The sequence below is a fragment of the Crocuta crocuta genome, unplaced genomic scaffold (genome assembly GCF_008692635.1).
Source record: "Crocuta crocuta isolate KB4526 unplaced genomic scaffold, BGI_CrCroc_1.0 scaffold154, whole genome shotgun sequence".
Classification (NCBI taxonomy): domain Eukaryota; kingdom Metazoa; phylum Chordata; class Mammalia; order Carnivora; family Hyaenidae; genus Crocuta; species Crocuta crocuta.
The window spans coordinates 6,356,729-6,365,972 of NW_027530545.1; positions in this window are offsets into that span (position 1 = coordinate 6,356,729).

The following is a 9,244-nucleotide window of genomic DNA, read 5'->3' on the forward strand; positions in this document are numbered from 1 at the left end:
CCGGCGCGGAGTGGAGGCCAACCCCTTTCTTTGCGGGGTGCATAAACCGAGAACCCGGAGCGGAAACCTACAGGGTGAAAATGGTCGGGCCAAGGGCGCAGTTAGTTTCGAACTGGAAGAGCTGCGGCTTTTTCTGACCATCCCACAGTAAGCCATCCCCACCTCACCCACGGTGGGCTCAGATGAGCCCCCAAAGCCTTTTGTAAAATTGCATTAAGCTATAAATAAGAGCATTTCCGATCGTGACAGTTTCCCTGCCTCTAGACTGTAAGCCCCAAAAGAGGAGGAGCCTCCACTGTACGCTGTTAAATAACTAGAGCCCTGAAAAATGAGTGTGCTCGCTTAATTCCTGGCGCACAAATGAGGGCCGGCGCCGTCTGAGTCCAGCCTTCTGCTGGTCTCTCCACGCCAGCATCGTTCCAGAATCTCTCCTACTTTATCAGGAGGAACCCAGAGTCGAAAGGCCAGGCTTCCAAGCCACGCATCCTCTGTACGGGTTACTACCCTCCGGTTGCCTGCCAGGCCTGGGGGAAGGCTCCACCCCCGGGGCATCTTCATAAGCTGTCAAGCAAAGCTTTAGCTTCTGAAGAAGTCACAGGCAGGGGTGCTCAGAAATATAATGCTGTCCTGCCAGCCTTATGCTTGTGGAAACAGCCCAGAGTTCATGTGACTGACCCAGGATCCCACAGCTAGTAGCAGAGCCAGGGGNGAGTCCTGTAGCCAGGAAGCCTTGCCTGGGGAAGGAGCTTCTGCAGAAATGGGACCCGGGGTTGGTCCTCTGCTGAAATCTCTAATCCGTGGTCTTTCCAGGCCTCTCAGAGCTCATGACCAGAGCCACTTGAACTTAACTGAGGCCCTGACAGTTAAAAAACAACAAAAAAAAAAAAAAAAGTGGGGGCATCTGGCTGGCCCAGTGGGTAGAACATGCAACTCTTGATCTCAGGATTGTGAGTTCGAACCCCATGTTCGGTGTAGAGGTTACGAAAAAAAAAATAATAGATAAAATAAAATCCATTTAAAAATGTGTCAAAACAGGATACAAAGAGTGCGGTATCTTTTTTCCTTTGAACAAATGAATGGCCTTAACACACATATACACACACACAAACACACACATGATGCTGTGTGATGAGGCTACTCATACATTAATTCAAGGCTCATTAAAGAAATCCATTCTAAGCCCACTGCAGGAAACATTGTACACTTTACAACTTTAAAGGTGCATGGAGAACATTCCTACTTAGAACTACTTCAGTACACTTCTATGACTGTCTTTTAAACCTCAAAGGCCATAATTAGAGGCTGTCTGTCAAGGTGAGGCCAGTGCCAAGTGGTCTGCTCCACCCCAACCCCCAACAATAGGCTCAACATTCTTGGGGCCCGGGCCCTGTCTCCCCTGCAATCCCGCTTCATCGGTGAGTCCTGCACAGATGGGTGTCTGAGATGTGGTGTTGCCTGGCTGGCTGCTTCACACTGGGCAAGGCTGATCTGGTAAAAAGCTACAGAGAAGGCCGCACCTAGGTGTGCCCTATTCAGGTGCACTCCCTATGTGGTGGGTGGGGAAGCTAATGTCCCTGGGTGGGGCTGTGGAGGGTCACCAGCACGTGGGGCTGAGGTCGGGAGCCCCTCCAGGTCTCACCCACACAAAGTGCGCCTGGCCCTTCTCGTGTGTTGGTTACAGTCAGTGGAGCGTGTGATCTGTGATTTAGGGTCCTCCCACTCTGTGTGTGATCATGGCTGGGCCAGCCTGGTAAGTGATGCCACCAAACTGGCCTGGGAATCATCATCAGGAAGGCACAAGTTCTGCCCTGGCATTCATCATTCATGCTGTCTCTCTCTCTCTCTCTCTCTCTCTCTCTCTCTCTCTCTCTCTCTCTCCCTTCCCTCAGCCCCACCCCAGGCTTGCTGAGTAGCCCTGGGCATGTTCCCTAATTGTGCATTTCTCTCACTTGGAAAACCTGCAAGCATGAAATCAGACAGATCTTGAAGTTCTTTGCCTGAAAGGGGTATCTGAAATATGAAGGTCGGATACCATTGTGAGGTTCCATGAAACAATGCACTTGAAGTGCATGGGGCCAGCACAAACCACCTGCTCATGGCTCAAACTGGCAACTAATATCTGATGGTATTAAAGTGCTGATAATAGGATAAAACTATTGATAGACTTCTTAAGAATCTAGAAAGAATTAATCCCTGCAAATGATCATGCATGTTATTATTCTCTGCTGGTCCCAAGGAAAATGATATTTGAACTAGGAAGTCTTCAATTTCTTTTCTATCTCTAGCTCTCTGGTTGTATAGTGCAAGAGAAATTATCCAATGAATAACCAAAAAAATTTCCCAGACTTGGGATATAATTTACCTTTTTTCCTATCTTTACATAGGACTCCGTGTGTGCGTTAATACTGCACGTCATCTTCTGAGCACATTTTTTCAATGAAGTAATACATAGAAAGTGCCTAGAATAAGTCCTGGTACATAGTAGCTGCTCAGTTAATTAAAACTAATATGGGAGAGGTTTTGGGAACAGGTCAGCAATATTAGGGTCGAAAAGAGCCATGAATTCAGGTAGACAAATCTGATAATCTCTTAAGTTACTCAGAATTTAAGTTCACTGGCTTTGGAATCAGAATGTCTGGGTTCAAATCCAGATATCTCTTAACAAGGTATGTTAATATGCCTCAGTTTACTCATCTATAAAGTGAAGATAATACTAGTGTATCATAGGCATGGGAGGCATACATAGAAATCAGTGAGTTGCTACTTTATGCCAGGCACACTGCTCCAGGCTTAGGTTCTCTTCTGAGAGCTAATTTCAGGGTATGAATTGTTAACCAAGGTCCACAGACCCTGGAACTGAATTCAGTATTCTGTGTCTACAGACATTTTTCTTAAAGGGAGAATCCACAGCTGTCCTTAAATTTACAAAAAGGCTGGGGTCTCAGAACTAGTTAGGAATCACTGCCTTCCAGACTTAGCCAAGGGTCTTACAGCTAGAAGACTCATCAGAGGTTCTGCAGGCTGCTGCTCCCTGACATTCTTCAGGAGGAGGATCACCGGGGATGCCTGCTCACGAGGCAGAACACTAAAAAAAGTTTTTTTGTTTTTTTTTTTTTAAATGGGGCCCCTGGGTGGCTCAGTCCATTAAGCGTCCGACTTCAGCTCAGGTCATGTTCTCACAGTTTGTGAGTTCGAGCCCCGCGTCGGGCTCTGTGTTGACAGCTAGCTCAGAGCCTGGAGCCTGCTTCAGATTCTGTGTCTCCCTCTCTCTCTCTGCCCGTCCTCAGCTTGTGCTCTGTCTCTCACTCAAAAATAAATAAAAATTTAAAAAATTTAAAAAATAAAGAGGCAGATCCCTGCTTCTGAGAATTCTGATTCCAGAGAGCAGAAATAGTGTCGGATAAGCAGTCCGGGTGCTCCTCACCTCCAGGCAAGCCTGCGAAACCGATCGCATCCAACTTCTCAGGGACAGAAACAAGCCTGGTGGAAGGTTCCGTTTGGAACAGCTTCCACCCCACATCCGCCAAGAGGCCTCCCTCCCTTGCAAGCCAAGCCCTCACCTCACCTCAATAAAGGCAGAGAAATGTTACTCTCTCCGCAACCCAGGTTCACATGAGCAGTGCTCGAAAAACAACAAAATGAGGCTTCTTTTTTAAACTTATTTTATTCATTCATTCATTCATTCATTCATTCAATTGGAGTTGACACGTTACATTAGTTTCAGGTGTGCAACATAGTGATGCAAGAAGTCAGCATGTTCTGCTGTGCTCACAAACATGTCAGCATACAATAGGACAATGCCACCGACCATATCCCTCAGGCTGTACGTTTTATGCCCATGACCAATTCATTCCATAACTGAAGCCTGTACCTCCCACTCCCCTTTACCCATTTTGTTTGTTGATTTATTTGCTTGGAGAGAGAGAGGGAGAGAGAGGATGAACAAGGGAGAGAAAGAGAGAGGATAAGTGGGGGAGGGGGAGGAGACTCTCAAGCTGGCTCAGCATTGTCAGCACGGAGCTGAGGGCTCAACTCACCCACCAAACCTGGAGCTCATGACCTGAGCGGAATTTAAGAGCTGAACGCTCAACCGACTGAGCCACCCAGGCTCCCCTCCCCTTCACCCATTTAGAGATCAGGCTTCTTTTTAGAGAAAAATAAAATGTGCAGCCACCTCGGTGTGAGCGCTTTGAATCTCAGAGAAGCGCAGACCTCTCTGGTGGGGACTGCTACCNACCCCACTGTACCTAGCTTTGCTGTTTGAACAGCTGACACTATTCAGCTCACACTTTCAAGTGACAGCCTACAAAAATGTAGGTGCTTTGTTCCACTTCCTAAAGCCACAGGCCAATTAGTCACCGAACAGGGAACTTGAGTCTGGTGCCATTGAGTTGTGTGAGGCCCACTGTGGGAAACACTTCTTTCCTGGCAGATCTTGGCAAGAAATGAGTCTGAAGCAGTAACAGAACAGGCAGCCGCTACAGCACGCAAGAATGGTTATCAAAGTTAGGCTTCGGGGACACCCAAAAATGTCAGCGCAAGAATTATCAGACAAAATCCAGTCTTTGCTTTTCTATTGGTGACTTCCTCTCCGTGCTTACCAAGGGTGGCCAAGGATACATGTGTTTTTTTGGGGGTCTTTGATGTTCACCAATCACAAAATCCTAAAGTGGCCGAAAGTTGGAATAACCTCTTCAAAGTGTGTTGGGCAGCAGGCTAAATTTGCAAGTGGCACACTGTAGCGGCTGCAGGTCCCTGAGAAGACAATTAAAAGATGCAGGCGGCCCCTTCAGGCGAGCACTTGAGCCTGAAGCTTTTCCACGTTTGTTGCTCCGTGTGCTGCCTTACGCTCGAAGGTACGGCAGATCCGTGTGAATTTGCTGCGCTGTCTACAGCACATCTGCTGGGATTGCTTGCCCTCTTGCACTTGGGTTTCGAAGCAAGCACTGGGTCATGGACTACAGTTATGGGTCTGCTCACAAAATTGCTGGCTACAAAACTGTCCCAATGCCTTTGATGGTGTGTTTCTAAACCCAGGAAAGAAGTTCTTGATTATTCCGAATTTACTTCTTACTTTTGAAGGTAACACGAACATACTGAGCATCTTTTTAATTTGTCAAAGGTCAGTGAGGAAAGGAAATACCAGTGTGAAGAAAATTCTTGGTGTAAAATCAGAGTTCTAGTACCACTGACACACCAAGCAAAATCTTCCTCAGGACCTTTGCACTTATTGTCCCTTCTGCTTGGAACTGTCTTGACCTTTGCATGGCTGACTCCTTTAGTCACTCACAGAGGCCTTCCCTGACTACTTGGACCAAAGTAGCCCAAGCCACTGCTATCACAGCAACCTGTTTTACTTCCTTCATAACACTCACATGCATCAAATCATATTAGAGAGTAGTGTTCACTAGTTCATAATCTGTCACTAAGAGAATAAAGATTCTGTCATCTCTTATTCACCACTTCTCTCCAGCTCTGAAAATAATGCTGTGTACAAAGTAGGTGCTCAAATATGTCTGGAAAGAATGAATGCATGCTAACATTTTTGCAGAAGGCTTTGACATAGACATGTGTTTGTCTCCTGCATGTCATTCAGGTCTGTGAATAAGCTCTGGTCCAAGAGTGAAGCCTGATTTCAGCCTTGTCTCACTATGCTCCTTGGTAACCATGTGAACATGGTTAAGAATAGGGGTACCTGGGTGACTCAGTACGTTAAGCGTCTGATGCTTTATATTGGCACAGGTCATAATCTTACAGTTTGTGGGTTCAAGCCCTTTATCATGCTCTGCCCTGACAGTGCTGAGCCTGCTTGAGATTCTCTCTCTCCCTCTGCCCCCTCCCCAGCTTACACACTCTCTCCCCCCAACCAAAATAAAAAAAAAAAAATTAAGAGGCGCCAGGATGGCCCAGTTGGTTAAGCGGCTGACTTCGGCTCGGGTCATGATCTCACCGTTTGTGGATTCGAGCTCTGCATCGGGCTCTGTCTGGAGCCTGTTTCGAATTCTGTGTCTCCCTCTCTCTCTGCCCCTCCCCTGCTTGTGCCCTCTGTCTCTCAAAACTGAATAAACAGTAAAAAAAAATTTTTAATTCAAAATTAAAGTTAACTTAAAAAATTAAGAATATGGACCATACAGCTAGTTCCACTTAGCTCTGTGATGTTGGGCCCTTAAACCTCTCCATACTTCAGTTTCTTCATCTGCATATGGGGAAAATAACAATACCATTCCTACCCATTCCTGGTTAAAAGATTCCAGAATCCCATGAAGAACTATTATCATGAGCTATGCATGGGACTAAGCACTTTACTTCACAGAGAGGCACTTGATTACTATGGACAAGAGGGGGAGCTACCAGAACTCTGGTCTGTAAACTGCTAAGGGCCACTCTTGATCACCAGGTTCCTGGCACACAGTACACACATGTACAAAACATTTCCACGCAACTACCGTCATGCAATGCCTGACCCAGGGCCATCAGTGAGGCGCCCACCAGTCACCTACTGTGACTAGGCTCGGTCTTTGCAGGCTGAGGGCTGGTGCGGCAGACTGAACTGTGGCTGCGGTGAGGACCTCTGGGCTCCAGCTGTGTGTGTGTGTGTGAGATGTGAGGGGAGTCATTTAACCTCGCCAGGTGGAAACAGATGATTCCTAAAGTCTCTCGTAGCCTTCTTTCATCCTCTAAGTATGGGTGATGTGCACTTTATGTCTTCCAAGAACTCCTCCAATTCATTGGCTCAATACAGTAAAGGGAAAACCACTTTAAAAGACACTGTTTACTTACAAGTCATGGGGGAAATTAGGAACGAGAACATGGAGATAGGCAAACAGAGGACTATTACAGAAGGAATCTGAGCTCTAGGGCCAGGACCAACCGTGTGACCTTGGATAGGCTAGTTCGCCTGTTTGGATTCCAGTTTTCTCTTGGGTTTACAGCTGAATGGAGACAAGTATAAAGCAGAGGTCATGGTCGTCAGTCATCTGTTGATGAGCGGCAGGCCCACACAGAGGACAGAACAGGCTGCCCTGCTCAGTGACTAACTGCTCCCAGTGCGGTGCCAGGAGGAGAGCCCTCAGAGGCCAGGCTCTTTCCAGCGAAGGCAGCACACAGCTGGTTTCCAGATGCTGAGTGGGCTTTAGGGTTCCGACTTTGGCTAAGGGACTCCTTGAGTGCCTCTCGTCTCACTTTGGGGAACTTGTTAAGATCCTATGAAATGCTGCTGGGATGTAGCTCCGAAGTAGCTGTGATTTCTGAGACGCAGAATGGACTTGACCCATGAGGTGTTGGGACTTTGAGCCCAGAGTATGCACCTGAGCCCTGGGTATGAACAGCCACCAGGCACAGAGATGGACACCAGGCACAGAGAAGGACACTAGCCCCAAACCCTCCTCACTGCAGTTATTGGGTGGGTAGGAAATATTCTAACCCCATGAAAAGGCTTAAGAACAGCTTTTCCCCAAAAGGAAGGACGGAGGGAGGTGTGGGAAAGGAAGAACCCTAAAGAGAGAGCTACAATGAGATTTGATCTCACTAGGTGGAATCAGATGATTCCCAGGGTCTCCCATATTCTTCTCTGCTAAGTATCAGGGGTGATAGGTAAAGGCACCACTGGGGTCCAAGGTGCAAATACCTTCTCCTACGAAGTTTTTTTTATAATAACTGCTGAAAACAGTACAACAGGCCTCAAATGGAGTCACTTGTGCTAAGCCCAAACCGACACTCAATTAGTTTCAGTTCTTCCAGAAATGGAATCTTAAACCAGTCCACCAGGAATCACCTGGTCAGCACTAGTTAGGTAATCTGCCCGAGGGACCCCTGCCATCCTCTAAAGGAAAGTGACCTTGCCATAACCACTCTGTTTTCTGCCTTTTTTCCCACTCCCTTCTGCCTAGAAGTCTTTCATTCTGGGCTGCTCTTCAGAGCTCCTATCTATCTGCTAGATTCATTCATGCTGCCCAACTCATGAATCATTGCACCAGACTAGTAAGATCTTTAAAATGTCCTCGGTTGAATTTTGTCTTTTAACAAACATGACGATCTCTTATATTTAAGTGGCACTTTCATAGAATGCTGGCACGCAGTTTCTCATCTCATCCTCCAATTGCGAAGGGTAGAGAGTGGTGGCCTAAATATCTCCAGAACGCAGGTATGGAGAGGAGGCCATTGAAATGCTGCACAGCTAAACAACTTGATCACAATCCCACAGTCGCTCATTGTGAAGTCAAGTTGGATCTGGGTCCCAAGTCCATCACTATTTCCATTTTGGAAGGACTCAGTGGTGCCATTGCTGAGAGCCAATGCTCCGGAGGTAGTTTACTGCTGTGTGTGTGTCCCAGAAGAGAGCACTGCAGGGCAGCAGAGAAGCCAGGCCAGTGCTTGGGGTCTGCGGGCCAGCAGCCATGATGGCACCGGCTGAAGGAGGGAGCTGCCCATGACTCAGACAAATCTGCCATCCTCCTGTCCTTCCCAATTCTGTAGTAGCCCATCAGAAGCACCCTCAGACAACAGAGGCAGAAGTAAAGGGAGTCTGTGGTAAAGCGGGAGNGAACCCTGCTTGTGCTTTTTCTGCCCCTTTTCTGAAGTCGGACTTGCATATGCATGTATGGTATGGTTGGCATGTTTACTTTTTCAAAACCTAAAGCACTAAAATGAAGCTCTATTAATCATCCTGACAAGGCTGGAGGTGAGGAAGGGGTAGCTACTATCAGCAGGGCTCCGTGAGGAGCCTCGTCCAAGGCCTCACACGGACCTGGGGAGGGGGACCCCACCCAGTGCTCCTCAGACCTCGGGTTACAGCTGGCCCAGATGGGGCGAGAGAGTCCTGCTTTCATTTGTAGCTGAAACAACAGAGGACATAGGTTATATATTTTAAAATGCAACCAGAGATCATTTATGTCCTAAAGAGGAAAAAAAAGTCAACATGAGTGAAGTTACATTCTTACGGCAAACAGTATGAAACTGACAGAACTGTAGCTTCTGAGTGTCTGTTACACAGGATAAAACAGTCAATTGCCTTGGCGTGCAGACTTCCTTCAGAAGGTGCATTAGCAGGCACCCCTGCAGTGGGGCATCCTCTTTTGTTATTATTTTGATGATACTTTCCTAGATGCATTTGATTGCTTAATGTAATTCAAATAACAAGGAATTCTCAGATCCCTCTGAAAGCAGAAAACACAGGAAAGTTGCAAAGGTATAAAACTGTATAAATTATTTACAAAAGGATTGTGGAGGCTGGTTGCTGGTTATC